A 20,976-nucleotide genomic window follows, 5' to 3' on the forward strand; every position below is an offset into this window, starting at 1 on the left:
GCATCGAACCAACATATGGGCATATATATTTCACTCCCCGGTTTACTATATCCTTGTATGACTTTCCTAAACCAGCCCATGGAAACAGGAGTTCGGGATTCTCAGACTTTTACATGACATTTGAACTAAAATCAGACTTCCGAACGGTATTTTATGAAAAACCATGCCGTCAGATTGGGGGGTCGTCTGAATTTGAGTTTCGTGTACTCGCATATGGACATATATTCCACCAAAAAGTAAGTGACACATTAACCTGAAAATCGTAGTTTGAGATAATTCCAAACCTTCTACAAAAAACTATTTAAAATTTTCTTCATTGTGTTTTTTATCAGCAGCTTGCTTATGAACTTCGGCATATTTGTCGCTAAATTAATGTTTTATTTGAGTATATTTTTCATTTCGAACATGACAGTTTGATTTTATTTCAATTGTTTGCTATATTTGTTTGTTTTTATATTTTTATATATCAAAACATTGATTAGCAAAACGAACAAACATTAATGATATGCATTCATTATTGTTTACAGTGCCGCCATGAGGAAAATACAAATATTTTATTTAGCTCGAACACAGTTACAATAATGAAGAATTATGATAAATAACTTGAGTGTTTATCATATGCCATGTATTTGTTAATTATAATTTGTCTAAATTATGTGCAGTTCAAATTACAGGAGATATGGTACACACAAAACTTTCTTAAGCCTTATACGTGGACTGTATACATGTTCCATAGTCCATACAAACATTTTTATAAAGACATGAAGAGTTGTCGTTAAGTCAATGACTGTTGATTTTCCATTTAAATGAAACAGTCTATGATACAAACTTGTTGAACAGTTAGTTGATTATAGGGTTATACAAACAAAGCCTTACAAGAATCTGTTATTTGTATATACAGTACCCCATATTTCATTTTTGAGAACAAAAATAAATTCGTGTACAAGGTCAAGGAAACTCCAGTGAAACAAGTATTGCCGAATAGCTGACCAAGAGCAATCAAAAACAATATTTAACGTTCAATGGTATTGTACATGTAAGTCTTATGGGAACATTTCATACATAACTTGAGGTAAACTACATGAATTATATGATTTGGAAATTAATCTAAACATTAACTTGTATTTGTATACATTTGTATGACCTTATATAAGACACAATTTTCAATTTTTTAAGAAGTTTATCGTGCTATTTTTTTACTTTTTTAATAGATCAATAAATACAAGCTGTTGCCTTATATTGTATATCAGTAACTAAGGATAAGGAACTAGTTTTATCAGTCATCAGATTTCTTTTGCACAGTATGTTGTCATGAACATGTACAATTATACCGTAGTCATGACAGTATGATAAAACTCTATCCATGTTGATTTTCAGTATCTCTTTCCATATTAAAAGGAAATATGCTTTGGTATTTTCCAGAAAATTTTGGATGCAGCCATCATGTTCACCTACCAATGATACAAGTTACCAGACAAGTCATACATAACAGGAAGCTCTGTTCAAATGAAGTATGATAATAGATTGTGTAGGTATTTGAGGTTCTGTTTACAATATTTGTATGCTTTGTTTTTTGGGAAAAAATTAATATTGATTTGGAGTGTTCCAAAGGTAGAAACCACCTCTTTTGTTGGGAAATGTTGGAAGTAATGTGGAAAATGTTTGCAAAAATGAGGATATTAATAGCTTGAACCCCTACTTTCAAAGTCTTTTGATTGTTTACTATAAACTCTCATTAGTCGATTTATTTTAGAAATGTATTTGTATTATTTCTACATGTGTAATGTAGATAGATCCCATATGTGTTTATTGCTTAAAATGCAGCACTGCAGTTCCCATGACACTTAAATGAAGGTTGTAACATAGACGGAATATTTTAACATAATGGGATGTTTTGTTTGAAGACAAAAAAAACTTCCAATAAGCCATATAATGTAGGGTTTACCAAAATAGAAGTCTACTTCAATACAAGAATCATGAATCCCAATAACGTTGAATATGAGTATTATATATATTTATTACTGATTTTTATACTTCCAGGTCATCCATGGCATATATATGACTGAAACGAATTCATACATGTAGAATTTAGATGATCTTCAATGCTGTTCAAATCTCTGCTTGCACTGTAATGAAAGCTGGTATGAAGCTGAAGTTTGAAAATAAAGATTTTCAAAATCATATTTCTTATGCAAATGTACAAGGTTTAAATGTGTTGTGCTTCAAAAGTAAAAGTCACTTTCATACATGTATACAATAACAGCCATGTATACTTCTTGACAGTACCATCCTGGAATACAACCTAGAATCCCTTGCACTGCAAGCTGTCACTCTATCAACTGAGCTAAAAAATTACTTCATTGTTTTCTGTAGATTAGGTTGATTATAATCTTTTGTAAATAGTTTTACTTTATTTGTTTTTGGGCCTTTTTATAGATTGCTTAATGGTATGTGGTTTGCCCATTATTGATAACCATGTGGTGATTTCACTTGTAGAAGCTTAATCGTTACTTGCTTGGATTGTTGAATGACTATCTCATAGGCAAACATAAATGGTACATGTATTTAAGTTTTCTACTTATGACTAGTGAGCGCTAAATCTTTCACTGCTGCTCAAAGAGGTAATTTTGTGTAACAACTATTTGGCTAAGCAACTGTTGATTCTGTGAGGTAGCACTATAAAACCGTCTCCAAATGTCATAATAGTAGAGTAGTATATAGCGGGATCATTTCATACAGTAAAACATTCTTGTCCTGAAATGCAAAAAATAACTGCAATATGCATTGAAACCACAACCAATCAATGAAAAAAAAAACAAGTTCCATGGGTAAATAGAATAAAATATAAACATTCACAGACATTAAAAATTTTGAAAAAGGATTTATTGTTGAATTTTGAGCTAATCATAATCCTGCCATGTACTTGTACCTATAATTTACATTGAATTGATCTGAATTCATGGTTTCATTGTATAAACTATACAAGACTGGCAAATTGTGATTTTTTTTTTGTTCACAAGTTAAGAGAGATGTTGAGGTGAGGATAACCATACCACAAGGTCATGATGCACCTGATTAATAGGACATCTTATTGAATGATACTTATTAGTCAATTGGCTGGTAATATCTGTTCATTGATCAGAGGGGGTTGGCACCCCTCCTTTTTACCAGAAAATTAGTCATTTTCATGTGTAAAATTGACAAAACATGGTAAATAATGTCTTAGCATCACCATCACATTGGCTTGCACCCCTCCTTTTCAAAATGTCTGGAGCTGTCCCTGTTCACTAACCTGTAAATAGCTTTCATCATATTTTGCTTTAACCGTTTAGCATGAAACAATTTGCCTGTTTTGAAACTATTTTAACATTCTCCATAAAAGCAATAAAGAAATATATAAAAAAAAGCAATACAATGCTTAGGTAGCACACCATGTTGTACTCCAGCAATTAAATAAGGGCGCACAGTAAAAATTCTGCCGAGCCGAGCGATGTGACCTAAATTTTGAGGTTAAATTTTTGAAATATTATAGAGTGGGTGCAATGTAGATATTTTTTGTGGTAAAATTAGCGAGAAATTTAAAGATTCAACTTGAAACCGCCTAAATCTACCCCTGACAACCCATGCTTTGCCAATTTTTGGGGCGCACGCCCGCCACTCCCCCACCTGAATACGCCTCCGAGTAACCATGTTGATTTTTATGAGTGGGGGTCGTGGCTAGGATCACATTTGAAATAGAAAGGCAGGACAATGATATACGATTTTATATAAATACAAAGATGCAATAGGCGAAAAAAGGTTCTGGTTTGAATATTACATAAAAAGATCCAGGACACAAAATTTGACTATATAGCCCCCTTTTTTCCCCTTACGATTCAAATGGATATAGAAATTTATCATTATTTACCTGGGAGGGGGACTGGTTATTTTAAAATCATATAAAATTTTCTTGGCCCCCCATGATATTTTCTTATTCTCCATAAAACATTTGTTTTCAATGTGATACCCCCTCTATTAAACATGCGTATGGAGTTTTCATATAACAACTCCTACATTATGCCAGAGCTTGCCGAAACTGCGCAGTTTTTGTATCGCGCTAGAATTCTAACAATAAACTTCTGGAACAGGGTTGTGTTGCTACAAGATTGAAGTCATCCCTATAGAAGTTTTATGGTCGTCATCATGAACTCGTGGATCGTTATGATGTATCCATCAGCACCATGAAAACTGATTTATTCAATGGGTCATAGTTTTCCTTTCCTCGTTTGTCTACCCCGGACTTGACTTTTTAGGAGCAACTCGGCGGGTGTTTCTAGAAAAGCAGAGGACGCTTACCCTACTGGCGCACATGGTCCATGCTCCAAGTTTTTAGTGGAGTCATAGTTGCTCATTTGCTTTTGTTAATTTGTATATTTGATTTTAACAATGTTTCATGTTCTTTGTACGTCTATTTTCCATGTCTGGGCTTTGTCCCTGGATAACTTTCTTCTTATTACCGTTATAACCGTTGTTCCCTTGATTACTCTTTGAAGAAAAAGCAGTTGAGATATTAATGAATTCTTACAATAAAAAATTCAAGTCTTCAATTCCAAAACTTGATACTTTGGAAAAGTCTGATCAAAATCAAGCAGAATCAGACACAGCTCTTGAAATTCAAGATATTGTAAGGAAATTGAATCGTCAGCAGATAAGTCGGACCAATTTGATTCAATAACTGTAAATGTTTTAGGTCTTGATGGTTATGTTGATGTGTGAACTTGATTTTACCAGAGATCATGCATGTGACAATGAAATAAAATGTTTAATGGTGGTAAAATATGTTTTAATTTGATTGGTGTAATGCTCTGCTTCCTCACAAAAACGTTACCAACAAAATTCCCCCATATTTCAAAGACAAATCCATACCAATTATTTCATATTCCTATACTTCACCCATCGCATCCAAAATTTTCAATTATAAAAGGCTATTGCAGAATCTCGAGATTGAGGACTTCAAGGCTAAACCACCTGACTGTTCTTGCAAAACCTCTCCATTCAAATATGTTCCTTCTGGTTACGTCGTTACTGGAGATTTGACCATTATCGAAAACGAATCTCTGCGTAATATCCTTTATGAAGGTCCCAAGTACCGTGAACCACGCTCCATAAATTGGAATTATAACTTTAAAGTTCTTATGGATGCCGTCGAGGACTATGCAAGAAAATGGATAAAACGATAACAAGAAGACATTGATTCTCTGTCAGAGTGGTTAAAGGCCGTGAGGTACTTAATTTTGAAACGAATGAAAGTTTTAAGTAGGTCAATGAGTGCCAAGGCTACATCAGTTTTCAAAGACCCCGATGTAGCAAAAACAGTGTCTACTATACATGGCAAATATGTTGTAGTACCAGCAGACAAAGTCCAAAACAACATTGTTTTTGTCTGCAAAACGTTTTATATCCAATGTTTCTTATCAGAGGTAGACGCAGAAAATAATAGCAGTGATAGGACCTACACTGCTACCACTCTCTCCAAAGAAGAGATTGTGGAAAACCATAAATCTGTGCTATCCTCTTTTGGTCTCTCTACCAAGGACGATGATTGTAATTTACCGTCTATGTACTGGATTCCTAAACTTCACAAGAATCCATACAAACAACGTTTCATAGCTGGATCTGCAAAATGTACCACCAAACCTCTTTCAAAACTTTTAACATCTATACTCACAACTGTCAAAGAGGGTCTACAGTCCTACCACGACACTTGTTACTCTCGTAGTGGTATTAATTCAATGTGGATCCTGAAAATTTCGAAAGATCTTTTGGAGACAATCAGTTCAAGACTATTATCTGAATATAATAGCATTAAAACCTATGATTTTTTCAACACTGTATACTTCTATTCCCCATACTCAGTTAAAATCACGACATAAACACATTATACATCGTTGTTTTTCCAAAAAAGATGGTACACCTAGATACAAATATATAGTTCTTGGTAGAGATTCCTTATACTTTGTAAGAAATAATTCCAAATCATCTTTCAAATATACAGAGGAAGATGTTCACAAAATGTTGGAATTTTTAATCGACAACATATTTGTCCAGTGTGGTGGACGTGTTTTTCAACAAACGGTCAGCATTTCAATGGCAACAAATTGTGCTCCTTTACTTGCTGACCTATTCCTTCACTCTTATGAGGCTGACTTTATAGCTGATCTGATCAGAAAGAAAAAATATCGTTTGGCTAGATCCTTCAATCTCAGTCTCCGCTATATAGATGACGTATTATCTTTAAACAATCCTAATTTCGGGGATTTGATACATCGCATCTACCCAAAAGAACTTGAGATAAAGGATACTACAGACACTGTGAAGTCAGACACATATCTTGACCTACACTTAGAAATGGATGGTAAAGGAAAACTATTGACCCAACTTTACGACAAACGTGACGGCTTTTCATTCAGAATTGTCAACTTTCCTTTCATCTGTGGCAACATCCCTTCGGCTCCTGCGTAATAGCGCGATACAAAAAGTCTGCGTAGTTTCGGCAAGCTCTGGCATAACGTATGAGTTGTGATATGAACACTCCATACGCTAACAAATATGCTTCTGGAACAGGGTTATGTTGCTACAAGATTGAAGTCATCACTACAGAAGTTTTATGGTCGTTATCATGAACTCGTGGATCGTTATGATGTATCCATCAGCACCATGAAAACTGATGCATTCAACGGGTCATAGTTTTCCTTTCCTCGTTTGTCTACCCCGGACTTGACTTTTTATGAGCAACTCGGCGGTTGTTTCTAGAAAAGCAGAGCACGCGTACCCTACCGGTGCACCTGGTCCATGCTCCCAATTTTTAGTGGTGTCCGACTTGCTCATTTACTTTGGTACTTTGTATGTATGATTTTAGTTACTTTATGTTCTTTTTTGTGTATGTCTGTTTTCCATGTCTGGTCTTTGTCCCTGGATTACATTCTTTTGATTACCGCTATAACCTTGGTTCCCTTAATTGCTCTTAACTACAAATTTGGATCCCCCTTGAAATCCATGTGCATAAAAATGACCCCCCTTTGAAGTTACAAAAAAAACTGAACCCCCTTTTCAACTTACAGAAAAAATGACCCCTGGATATATGTACTTGCTTTGTTTAAATTTTCAAATAAATGTCTACGGTTTGAATATTATTTGTAAATTATTATATAAAGGATGCCGAATCTAGAGGTTTAACCAAAAAACACAAAGCTGTTATGCACGTGGCTTATTACGATATTCGTTATGTTTCGGCTAAGTTTACAGCCAATGAAATGAACATCTCGTTAACGAGAACACAGCGTTACTTTATATATTTATCGGGCATTTTTAAAGAACCCAAAGCTTTTCCGAGAGGAAATAATCGCCATTTTCTTGCGGCATATTTCTCTGTTTCCTTCCCCTTTCCCTATGATATCCCCTGCCTAAACATGGAGCTCGTGTAACTGTTTCCATAAAAAAAGAAAACAGAAACTTTATGATGTAGACTTGTTTTTTTTTTTGTAAAGTTCTTGAGAATGTGGTAAGTTATGCGTGTTTAAAGGTCCGTTCAATGTGAATGCTTTTTTTTTGGGGGGGGGGGGTCTGAATTTATTTTAATTTTATTTACCTTATCCGGAGGTCAGACATCTGGGCTTTGACAGTGCGGAATTGCATTCTTAAAAAGATTAACTAAATTTGTTAATAAAAAATGTAAATGTAGATATTTAAACATTTTGAGTAGTCATTTCTGGGTTTTAAATTAAGAAATTATACATAATCACATGATTACAAGAAATTATTAAGGATTATGCAGATTAGTAACATTCTAATCAATATTTTAAATTCACATTGAAGACTATTTTGTCTGAAATTGTATTTCTGGAAGGTTTTTATTATTTATTTGTTGCTTTTACAAAATTGCTTACATGAACTAGTAGGCTATGTATCTCATAGTACTGTAAGTAAGTAGCACTGAAAAAATATAAATATAATGAAAATAGTTTGCTAATGGCAATCAGTTATGTTCATTTTTCTCTTAATACATGCATGTCTCTGCTACTGAATACAACTTACATAACACTCTTATAAATTAACCACCTTAAATAACAACAGGATGTTAATTGGGAAAGATATTGTCCACTTGGCTACTACAGGTAACTATCAGCCATGTACATGGTATAAGGTAATGAACATACATGTCACCTTGTATATTAACATTGGGTATCTCAGTTGATGGATTTTTAATTTATCTTCAGGAGCGGAGATTAGAGGGGGGCACACAGTAAAAATTTTGCCGAGTGGAGATTTTTTTAGGTTAAATTTTGAAATATTCATCTACAGTGGGTGAAATGTAGATATCTAGTGTGGTAAAATTGGTGAGAAATGTAAGTTTCGACCTAAAAGCACCAAAATCTACCCCTGTCAACCCATGTTTTGCATTTTTTTTTTGGGGGGGGGGGCACACGCCCGCCAAACCCCACCTGAATCTACCCCTGATCTTCATAACACTTTTCACACTTATCATATTTAATTTAATACTGAGGCAAAATTAAATCATTTTATGGCCAATTAAAGAACAGGTTTATTTCCACATAGATATTATAATTATGCACAGACAACTACTGAGAGAAAACCTAGACCACACTAATCTTGAAAATTTGAAAACTTACTGTAACTAGTGCAACTTCAAAGTTATATGTTAAAGTAATAGGCACATCAGTAAGAGCTTTATTAGTTCACGGTTTGACACTTAACTGGCTATGTAGCCCATAGGACTATTTGATAAGTAAATTAAGTGGTCCTCACAATTGGGATCCTCTCCTTAGGCCTTAACAAATAAGAATTAATTTAGGGTGATTGAAGGACTATCAATTTAAATTTCAAGGTTATCATGGCTGAAATACATGAATGTTGGCACAGGACTACCAGACCTCTGTGAAGCGTCAAACCCTGAAGTTCCTTTTATTTTAAGCTGCTCACCACTACACATCTTAAGATTTAAAGTTCAGGAACACCCATAAGCATCACAAGGTTAAGTTGGAGTCTCCAGATTTTGCAGTCTTTTATTGTATGGTACTGTCATTTTTGTCCTTAGACACTTGGTTGTTGTGGAATAACTTTGATATTTAAGTTAAATTTAATTTAATTTATTTTAGTAAAGTTTTAAAATAGGTCTCCAAATCACAAAAGGGGGGTTGGTAATGATTTTGGGGATATGGCCCCAACTGGTTTGAAATTAAAGGCCAAAAATATTTTAACTATATATATGGCTCTCTATGATATTGTTCCACGATATTTATACCACAAAAGTAGGGTTGTGTTAGGTCCTGTACAGTATATGATTGAAAGGGCCAAATCTTTTTTACTATGCCAGAAACAACCATTTTCCTAATTCATGACAATAATTTAACAATAAATGAATAGATCACTTTGAAATTACAAGAAGTTGCAAACTATTCTAGTCAAATTCTTATGGTGTGTCAAATGTTTAATCACAATCACAATTCTAGATTGTATCAAGGTTGACATGCTTGGAAGTGTTTCAGTACTTGCCCAAACTGTTAGGGTTCAAGGTTGAACTTCTGTGGCTGTATCAGGCAGTGCCCTGCAAAGCATTTTAATGGATCATAAAAAGAAGTTCTACTGTAAAATCTGGACTACTTATATACTCATTTGACCAAAAATGCATTACCTCTTCGTGTCATTCTTGGAATTATTGCAAGGCTTTTTTTCCTTAAAGAAACAAATATTTCACTCTTTTTTATATAAAATGAATGAATTTATGTACTTGTAGGGATTAACTTTAAACAGGGAAATAGGCAGAATCAGAAGGGCTTTACTGTACTCAGCTGTGCCATGCTAAGCTGTTCACAAATATATAAATACATGGAAGCGACTTGGTTTGACAGGTCAGTGATCAATGACAGATCACAATCTTAGTTCTGTGAATTGGTTCAGGTACTGTATGTTGATTGTTTGCATGTATTAACAGTTATTTTGATGTTACGAATTGTCCATTATTGGCAATTTCTGAAGATTTGATAGGAAACACAAACAATTTGTATTTATAGGTTATTGTTTTACCCCCTCAAAGGTTGAGAAAATATAGGAAATCACCCTCAGTCCATATTTCTTGTAATCTTTACTCTTCCTGAACTGCTCAAGGGATTTGATAAAATTTTATAGGGAAATTATGTATCGTATTCAGATGTACATGGACGAATATAATGATGTTTGGATGATTCCAAAGGGAGATTATTTAACTAGCTCAACTACTCATAAACCAATATGTGCATGACAGAAAATTATAATTATTGTTGAAGGACTCCAGAGAAAAAAATAATCCACTTTAAAGTTTTCTTTCAATTTTGATAAGTCCTTTTTTATCGTATTCCTTATTTAATTCTGCTATACAAATGAATCATTAAATTTGATGCATTTTGGACCGTTTTTGTGTACTTATGTTTGTCATTGTAACTGCCTTGAGATTCTTTCTGGTATGCTTGCATGTGTACATAATGTTCGAAACATTAGAATATATAGAATATACCTTGTATAGATTTTTCTTAATTGACTCAGAACCTCTGTACTTATATTTCTCTTTTGTAGGCGCCTACCTGTTTCTGTGGTGAAAGTTTATTCTCAAGTCCAGACAGAAGGGACCTATTTCACAGAGAATGAAGTTATTGGAAAAGTCTGGTTTACAGTTTAGGACAACATGTTACAGTAGTTTCATTCAGGAATCTTAAATCATTCCATTTTATTTTCTTTACTATTCATAGCAAGTACATAAACTTTGCCAATACCACAACAAACATTGTGGACACTGGATGTTGACATAAGTAAATTGCAAAATAAAAAAATAATATATCAATATGCTATTTGTTTCAATTAGCCTAAGATTTTATTAGATTCCAGCAAAATAAACACATATTTTAGAATATATCTGACATAATCTCTTTTATCAGTGACGATACTGAAAAATACCCTCCATAACCCTTGTAAGTTTAGTGGAAGCCTGTGTCCAAAAATGTAACAATTCCTTCTAAGATACATTTGTACATAGAGCTGTATATTTACATGTATAAGATCAAACAAATGAACAAATGAACAAATGAAGTCAGACAGGTTTCAAAATGGCAATCTTTATTGAAAGTGAACTTTGTTTGGCTGTCGGAAATGGTATAGAACGTTGGGATATACTTCCTGCAGAATACATTTACATGTAGTCACTTCAAGTACTGCTTTATAGCTCTTTCATATAAACTTAATTTAATTATTTCTTTTTTTTACAGTCGAAATCATAAAAAAATATACATAAATATCAAATATCGGTATTTAAGATTTAAACAGTCTTCATCACTATGAAATTTTATTGATAGGTTTCATCTATAAAACTCAATAATGATTAACAATAAGTAGAGTTTAATTTAAAAAGAAACAACAGAAGCTAATTATGACCAGGGTATAATGGTATACAGTGTACCTTTGTCATTGACATGTCGGTACAAGGCTGGGTTTTCGGTTATATTTGTGAGTTTTGTGAAATGTTTAAATCTCCCTTTCCACTTTTATATTTAATCGCTTGAAAATCAGGGTTTTTGAACTAATTCATCACAAGGAGGGTTTTAGTTAATACAGGACAATGACTCAAAAATGCTTTAAGCCTCTTTTGTTAATTGTTAGTATCACATTGGATCTCTTACTTCGAAAATTCAAGTTTTTGATTTGTAATAAAGTGGACAAATGTTCTGTATAGCAGTTATATTTATTATTAAATGTGGTCAGTTTTAAGAATGTATATTTTTTTATGTTAGTACTAAACAGCTGCCTTGTACAATTTTACATTTTAAACTCCAATTGGAAAAGAAAATTCCTATTGGAGACTCTTCTTCCAATTGGAGCAATTAATTGATAAATGATTCCCATTGGAATAATAATGCTCCAACTGGAAAACAATATTCCAATTGGAAAAACAATTTTCCGACGGGAATCATTTTCTCCGATGGGAAGAAAGTTTCCGACTGGAAATTGTTTTCCAATTGGCAGTCAAATTTTCCTATTGGAATAAATTTTCCCATTTTTTGTTTGTTTGTTTGTTTGGTTTTTTTTTCAAAATATAAAGAATATGTTTAATATCTTTACAATGAAAATATTATATTTGTTTTTCCAATTTAATTCCGTACAGTTTGGTGTATAATATAATATACTCTAAAAATGGCGATTTGGGGATTTGCAAAAATTAAAATTGCAAATTTAAAAAAACATAGAGTTATTTCCTACCCTAGGCCATTCTTAAACAAAAACAAAGACAAATCAGTATTTGCCGTGCGGAACGACTAGCCGGCATTTAATATTGAAATACATACTAACTAACATATTCATGTAATTGCATCAATCATATAAGCAAAATCATAATACAACTATACGTTACTATATAGAATATAAAGAAAATCAAATCTGCTGATACAGTATAAATGTCTAATATGAATAAATTTCATGAATGAAAATACTCTTTCATTGGCGATGAATGCTACCTAGGAAAGACCAATGCTAAAAAAACAACTTGATTTTAAAAAAGCGATGGAAACCTGTGACTCGAGGTAATGCCGACACCGCCTTGAGAGTAGGCGTTCAAGTCCTACGCCTTGAAAAAAATATGTAATACTAATATCGGTGTTGACTGTTCAACGTCCGCAGCAAGAATGAAAAAAACTAGCCAAGCCAACTTTGGCGCTAATTCAATCGAACACACCCATTGGCCCATTTAAACACATGACCATACTCTCAATTAAAAAAAACGAAACGAAAATACATTATTTTTCTTCTATACTTCGTAACGGAGAAAAATATACGCATTTCATACCCTAGGCCATTGTTAAACAAAAACAAAGACAAATCTGTATTTGCCGTGCGGAACGACTAGAAAAATCACAAAGAAAGGGCGCTGAAAAGTCTGAATAACATCAAATATCATAAATTAAAATTTAAAAATACCGGTATACGATATGAAACAATTACAAAATGCTAGTAAAACACAAAAAGCAAATATCAAAAAACTTATTTACCAGCCTAACTGTTTTGTAACGTCTAACCTATGTTCTAAGGAGTCTGCGACGTACCCGTCTTTTGCAGTTTCACTCTTCCAACAACCATGACGTTTCCAACAGCGTTAATTAATATCGGAATTTTCAGCTGTTGTGGCCCCACTAGCCCTTAGTGAATGAAGACTAATATCTAAATCCCCACATACCTCTCTCAAACGTGTAACTATGCATTCTCTAGTCCTAGTATAACTGAGAGGCTTATTCTTATATATCAAAGCATTTTTATTTCCTGATCTAGACATTGGTCTGAATATATAAACTGAATCTGTGGAATAATGAATACCAGCCAAACTGAAATATTTTTTTTTCAACAAAAGAAAGGGACAAGTTGCAGACTGATCTTTAGCAATAAACACGGAATCACCTAATCTATATTGATCAGTTTTACTTTTCTCTAAGTGGATGTTTATGTTTTCGACAAATTTTACATGATTACTCTTAATACCACTAACTTCACTGTATCTGAAAAAAAAACCAGCGTAACGTAAAACAATCATAGCCAAATCTATTATTACACCCTAATCAATGCAATCTTTATATTTCTTACATAAATCAATAATAATTTTTTGAGGAATAGTATCTTTTTTAATTTTAGGTTTATGGATTTGTTTCTTAGAAGATTTTAAAAGATTTTTTACGAAACTACTATTAGCTGGGTTGTCAAAATTGTTTAATTCATGAGCCCATTTGATTGCATAAAATGCTGTTTGTACAACACTGCGACGAACCGTTTTCTAAGAGTTTTGTCAAATATAATGCAACATGTACTGGCTCTGTTGGCATGGCTGTCCCACAACAAGCAACAATAAATTGTTCGAATCTTCTAACCGCTCCAAAATAATTGTTAACGGTATTGTCACTTCTCGATAAATGATCGCCAAGGGTAGAAAATGGTTATAGTTTCCTCCGGCTCCGTCAACCTCATCACTTATCCTGTCTTAATTCTGTCTTAATTGTAGCCCTGTCAAAATAATAGAACTTAATTAAAATCTTATCTTTAAAGCAATCATCTCAAAATTTGATTTGTATAGACCGAATATTCCGTTTCTTCCTCTACCTCTTAAAATATGTTCTGATCCAAATAAAAATGAATCAACGATAAATTTGTCAAATGTTTTGCCATCTGAACTGATAAGTGGCCAGTAAGCAGCAGAAGTCCATCTTGGGACAATGAGCGTGCAATTTACCTTATCATGCTGTATTTTCTGAATACATCGTGATATCAAACATGGAGGAGGAACTATCCAATTGTTATCATGTGACCAATCATAATTAAATGCGTCACTACCTGATGTTCCAGGACACCCGTATTTAGAATTAAACTTGCAACATTTTCTATCGTAATCACATGAAAATTTATCTATAGAATGCCCTCCCCACATTTTATCAAGTTTGCCAAAAATATCGAGCTCTACTTCCCAGTAATCGCAATCAGATTTTTTACTAATAATATCAGCATCAACATTAACCGTTCTGGGAATCCACTGTGGATCAATTTTTATTTCAAATTTGTTACATACATCAGCATTTTTTATTGCTGTTTTCTGCAAATCATTTTTGCTACTACCTTTGTTCAAAATGTGTACAACATTCTGATTGTCCGTGCGCCAGAGCACTTTTTCTCCCTTAAGCTGAGATAACGTTGACATAAGTATTCTATATACTGCTTCCAGTTCTCTCCAGGTAGAACTGAGTTCCTGTTCACTGGGTTCCCAAGACCCAATTACCTCATCTTTCTCATTTAAAATATAACCACCGTATCCTGTGCCTGATGCGTCAGAATTAACCACTGAGGTATGTACATTATTCTGACATTTTCTTACCATTGAGAAACTCATAGTTTTCACCACAGAATACTCTCTCATCAAATGCCCCCTTTTTCACACAAACAGATGCGTCCCAAGAAGCTTTTTGCATTAAACATTCATATAATTATAAACTTCTTGTTTTCAGTCTTACAACAGTGTCCATAGCGGTTTGCATAGAAATTATTTGGCCTATCAATGGAATTCTAAACACTTCGGCACCTGAACAAATCGGCACCGGGACATTTCGGCACCTAGACAACTCGGTACCGAAATTAGACAACTCGGTACCCAATGCAGACAACTCGGCACCCAATGCAGAAAAAATAGTATGTTGTCTACAGCACAGTAAATACAATGTAATGTGTCTTGCATTTTCTTAAGCTTCATGAAACTGATTTGATTTGTATATATTCAAGTGAGAAGTATGGCAAGCCAAAGTGGACAAAAATCAATATTTTGCAATATTAGAAAATTATTTTTTAATATTACAAAATATTTTTTTTTAATATTAGAAATTCATTTTGTAACATTAAAAATTCATTTTCTAATATTACAAATTCCTGATTTAGTAATATCGTAAAACATCACACATTTTGTAATATGATATATGTAATATTTTAGAAAATGAATTTGTAATATTAGAAAATCACTTTGCAATATTGCAAAATCAGTCTCATTTTTTAATATTACAAAATGATTTTCTAATATTAAAAAATCGTAATTGAATACGACAAATCCATTTTCTAATATAAAAAGTCGTTTTTTAATATTAGAAATTCAATCGATTTTTTAATATCAAAAAAGTGTTTTTTGATATTAGAAATCTAATTTGTAATATTAGAAAATGAATTTGTAATATTGAAAAGTCATTAGAAAACACATATTTTGTAATATCAGAAAACATACTTTTTAATATTACAAAATCATTTTTTTAATATTACAACATCATTTTTTAATATTACAAAATCATTTCTTTAATATCAGAAAATATTTTTTAATATTAGAAATTCATTAATAAATATGTATTATAATCGTTTCAGAAAAATATTTTAAAAAAATGGAATGCATTCATATTTGTTGCCTCTGTTCCTTACATAAAATACTTTACTTTATTGGTTTATTCATGGAGATTTTATCGTTTTTATTCCCTCACAATTTGGCATATTTGTTCTCGATAATTTTACCCTTTCCAACATAATTTATTACAAAATGGCCATGAGCAGTCCTTAATTGTGTATGGTTTCGACTTAAGTAAGTGATGATCTAAAACAAATACACATAGTACATGTAAGATATATGTAAAGATAGTACTTAGATAACAAAACTGCCATAAATCAGCTGATCAAATGTGGCTTTTTTCCAACATTGTAGGCACATGTATTGATTTGCATACACAGAACATAAGAACCATACACATTTCAATTACATATTATTTGCAAATAAATCATCCTTATTTTTTAAATTTACTTTCATTAAAATTTATAAGAGTACATATTATGAAAATTATATTAAATTATTAATTTAGAGCAAATATAAATTTCATTAAACTATTACTTTAAAAGCAATTTAATTTCTTTAAATGTGAAGTTTATTCAAATTTAATTTTGCCTTTTAAACTAGGATTAAATCTGGGAAATTCATTGTCAAAATAAAATAAAATTGCTTTAAATGAAAAATAAATTAGAAATTTTCCACTGCATTTTTGTAATGCATTTTCTGCAATTTGAAATTTAATGTACATGAAATGTTCATTTCATTTCAAATTAAATGCATCATTTCATGCAGTACTTGTACTCATTTTTTTCTTTGTGGCTTCTTTTATAACAACAATCATTCCCCTTTTGATCTAACGAAATATTTTTAATACCATATATTATTATACTTTTGAGATCAAACAAAACTAGAAACACAAACATAAACTACACATTTCAATCAGTTAATTATGACTGATAATTGGATCTTGATTATAATAATTTTTAATAAACAGTTCTTAAATAAGTGATTTGTGAACCGAAGGCTATTGTTGACGAATAACCAATCATACGCTAATTAGTAATTAAGAACAATTCTTAATCATAGAGGTAATTTTCTTGAAAAAGTCTGTATAATCTTTTAAAAAAAACATATTTGTTCATTTTTAAACTAGTTTTATCAAAAAAATAAATATCGATGCCGAAATTGTCAAACAATCTGATTCCGAAATGTCCCGATGCCGATTTGTCTCGGTGCCGATTTGTCCAGGTGCCGAAGTGTCTTCCCGATCAATGAAGCCAGTGTCCTGGCTTTACACAACAGTCTCCCATTACTGATCTGTTTAAAAAAAAATATTGAATAGGGTTTCCTAATTTTGCTAATCTATCATTAGAAACATAAATAATGCCAAACTGCATATCCCATGATAAACCTAACCAAGATATGCTTCCCAAATACATTTATTCTCTGCTATCAAAAACCCAAACAATTACAATTCCTCACGTAACTGTTTACTCATGGTCAGTGTGCTTTCATAATTTTCAGCACCACCTACTCCATCATCTAAATACATGACCAGTTTCATACCTTTTCTCGTAAATACTGAACAACAGCTCTAGTAACTTTTGTGATAATGTACCCAGCAGTTGAAATGTCAAACGGTACAACATTGTAAACATAGTATGATACTTTACCGTTGTGTCCCCAACCAAATCCTAAGTAAGTTCTATGAATTTCTAATATAGATACGTGATAGTACGCTGACTTTAACTCAAAAGTAAATAGACATTACCCCTTTTTGAACATACCTGCAGCATCACTAGCATCTTCATACTTAAATTTAAATTTATGCAATTGTGGATTGATGTGACTGCAGTCTGAAACAAGTCTCAGTTTGTTTTTATTTTGTGCCACCATCAAAGGATTTACAACTTTTGGTATGTAATTAACCTTAGTAATACACCCTATCTGTTCTAGTTTCTGTATGTCAGTGTCAACAAATGTTTTATTGTCAATCGCTGGTTTATTGTTTTTCAATACACAAGATTCTGTCTCTGTGTGAAAAGGTATTTTATAACCATACTTAATTACGTTCAATACTTGTTCATTAGTACTTGAATTTACCAAGTGATTTAAAGCATCATGTAACATGCCTACAGGCGATCTATCGTCTTTCTGTGTATTGTTTACATTTTTACTGTTGCTATATTTTGACCCAACGTGTTCATTAAGTGTGTGTCGGTAACACAATTCTCGGTAAATAAATCTGAAATCATAGGTTCCAATATATCTGAATCTTATTCGTCATTAACATACATAATATCGTTAAAATCTATACTTATCTTTTCATTGTTTTGTACTACAGCGTGATCTTTACGCCAATGCCCTGGTTTCCCGCATTCATTCTGAATTTGAGTTTCGTGTACTCACATATGGACATATATTCCACCAAAAAGTAAGTGACACATTAAGGTGAATACACACTAACCTGAAAATCGTAGTTGGAGATAATTCCAAACCTTCTACAAAAAACACAAAACAAATTAAAATTTTCTCCATTGTGTTTTTTTTACCAACAGCTTTCTTATGAACTTCGGCATATTTGTCACTAGTAATGTGTTATATTTGAATTTTTTTTTTTTCATTTTAAGCGTCACAATATGTTTTTATTACAATTTTTGGCGATAATTTTTTGTTTTTATATTTTTAAAGTCAACATTTGGATTGTCAAAACAAACGAACATTAATGATATGCATTCATTATTGTTTACAGTGCCGCCATGATGAAAATACATATATTTTATTTAGCTCGAACACAGTTACAATAATGAAGAATTATGATAAATAACTTAAGTCTTTTTCATATACCATGTATTTGTTAATTATAATTTGTCTAAATCATGTGCTGTAGTCTAAGAAAATGAGTGCAGTTCAAATTACAGGAGATATGGTACACAAAAAACTTTCTTAAGCCTTATACGTGTACTGTATACATGTTCCACACAAACATATTTATAAAGACATGAAGAATTGTTGTTGAGTCAATGACTGTTGATTTTCATTTAAATGAATCAGTCTATGATACAAACTTGTTGAACATGATGAGTCGTACAGTTACTTGATTATAGGGTAACACAAACAAAACCTTTCAAGAATCTGTTATTTGTGTATACAGTACCCCATATTTCATTTTTGAGAACAAAACTAAATTCGTGTACAAGGTCAAGGAAACTCCAGTGAAACAAGTATTGCTGAATAGTTGACCAAGAGCAATCAAAAACAATATTTAATGTTCCATGGTATTCTACATGTAAGTCATATGAGAACATTTTATACATAACTTGGGATAAACTACATGACTTATATGATTTGGAAATTAATCTAAATATTAACATATACATTTGTATGACCTTATATAAGACACAATTTCCAATTTTTTAAGAAGTTATCCTGCTATATATTTTTTTAATTTATAGGTCCATAAATACAAGCTGTTGACTTACATTGTATATCTCTAACTAAGGATAAGGAACTAGTTTTATCAGTCATCAGATTTCTTTTGCACAGTATGTTGTCATGAACATGTACAATTATACCATAGTCATGACAGTATGATAAAAAACTAACCATGTTGATTTTCAGTATCTCTTTCCATATTAAAAGGAAATATGTTTTGATATTTTCCAGAAAATTTTGGATGCAGCCGTCATGTTCACCTACCAATGATACAAGTTACCAGACAAGTCATACATAACAGGAAGCTCTGTTCAAATGAAGTACGATAGTAGATTGTGTAGGTATTTGAGGTTCTGTATACAATATTTTTATGCCTTGTTGTTTGGAGAAAAAAAAATAATATTGATTTGGGGTGTTCCAAAGGTAGGAACCACCTCTTTTGTTGGGAAATGTTGGAAGTAATGTGGAATTTTTTTGCAAAAATGAGGAAATTAATAGCTTGGACCCCCACTTTCAAAGTCTTTTGATTATTCACTATAAACTCTCATTAGTCAATTTATTTTAGAAATGTATTTGTATTATTTCTACATGTGTAATGTAGATAGATCCCATATGTGTTTATTGCTTAAAATGCAGCACTACAGTTCCCATGACACTTAAATGAAGGTTGTAACATAGACATAATATTTTAACATAATGGGATGTTTTGTTTGAAGAAAAAAAACATCCAATGAGCCATATAATGTAGGGTTTACTTAAATAGAGGTCTACTTCAATACAGGAATCATGAATCACAGTAACTTTGAATATGAGTATTATGCATATTTATTACTGATTTTTATACTTCCAGGTCATCCATGGCATATATATGACTGAAAAGAATTCATACATGTAGAATCTGGATGATCTTCAATGCTGATCAATCTCTGCTTGCACTGTAATGAAAGCTAATATGAAGCTGAAGTTTGAAAATAAAGATTTTCTAAATCATATTTCTTATACAAATGTACAAGGTTTAAATATGTTGTGCTTCAAAAGTAAAAGTCATTTTCATACATGTATACAATAACAGCCATCAACCTAGAATCCCTTGCACTGCAAGCTGTCACTCTATCAACTGAGCTAAAAAAATTACTTCATTGTTTTCTGTAGATTAGGTTGATTATGGTCTTTTGTAAATAGTTCTACTTTATTTGTTTTGGGCCTTTTTATAGATTGCTTAATGGTATGTGGTTTGCCCATTATTGATAACCATGTGGTGATTTCACTTGTAGAAGCTTAATCGTTACTTGCTTGTTTTTTTTTGAATGACTATCTCATTGGCAAACACAAATGGTACATGTATTTAAGTTTTCTACTTATGACTAGTGAGTGCTAAATCTTTCACTGCTTCTCAAACAAGTAATTTTGTGTAAAAACTATGTGGCTAAGCAACTGTTGATTCTGTGCGGTAGCAGTATGAAACCGCCTCAAAATGTCATAATAGTAGAGTAGTATAAAGCAGGATCATTTCATACAGTAAAACATTCTTGTCCTGAAATGCAAGAAATAATTGCAATATGCATTGAAACCACAACCGATCAATGAAAACAAACAAGTTCCATGGGTAAATAGAATAAAATATAAACATTCAC

The 20,976-nt window shown here is 32.2% G+C and overlaps 2 long non-coding RNA genes and 1 pseudogene across 6 annotated transcripts in view; all 3 read left to right on the plus strand.

The window, feature by feature from the left end:
- The window catches only part of LOC148612416 (high-affinity choline transporter 1-like), a 49,914-nt pseudogene that overhangs the window by 19,820 nt on the left and 9,118 nt on the right, over positions 1–20,976 (plus strand). The gene's annotated exons all lie outside the window — the stretch shown is intronic.
- Positions 662–20,334, plus strand: LOC148612417 (uncharacterized). 4 transcript variants are annotated; one of them, XR_015924395.1, is made up of 4 exons: positions 662–682; positions 1,423–1,528; positions 19,574–19,679; positions 20,193–20,334. It is a non-coding gene; the product is annotated as an uncharacterized LOC148612417 (long non-coding RNA). The 4 variants fall into 4 exon arrangements; XR_015924394.1 differs by lacking the exons at positions 662–682; positions 1,423–1,528 and adding an exon at positions 18,255–18,341; XR_015924392.1 differs by lacking the exons at positions 662–682; positions 1,423–1,528 and adding an exon at positions 18,398–19,196.
- On the plus strand, positions 7,427–10,873 carry LOC148612418 (uncharacterized). The gene is made up of 3 exons (XR_015924391.1): positions 7,427–7,540; positions 9,794–9,957; positions 10,609–10,873. It is a non-coding gene; the product is annotated as an uncharacterized LOC148612418 (long non-coding RNA).

Source organism: Perna viridis, chromosome 7, assembly GCF_037379345.1.
Source record: "Perna viridis isolate PV_CMFRI_1.1 ecotype Kerala chromosome 7, ASM3737934v1, whole genome shotgun sequence".
Taxonomy (NCBI): domain Eukaryota; kingdom Metazoa; phylum Mollusca; class Bivalvia; order Mytilida; family Mytilidae; genus Perna; species Perna viridis.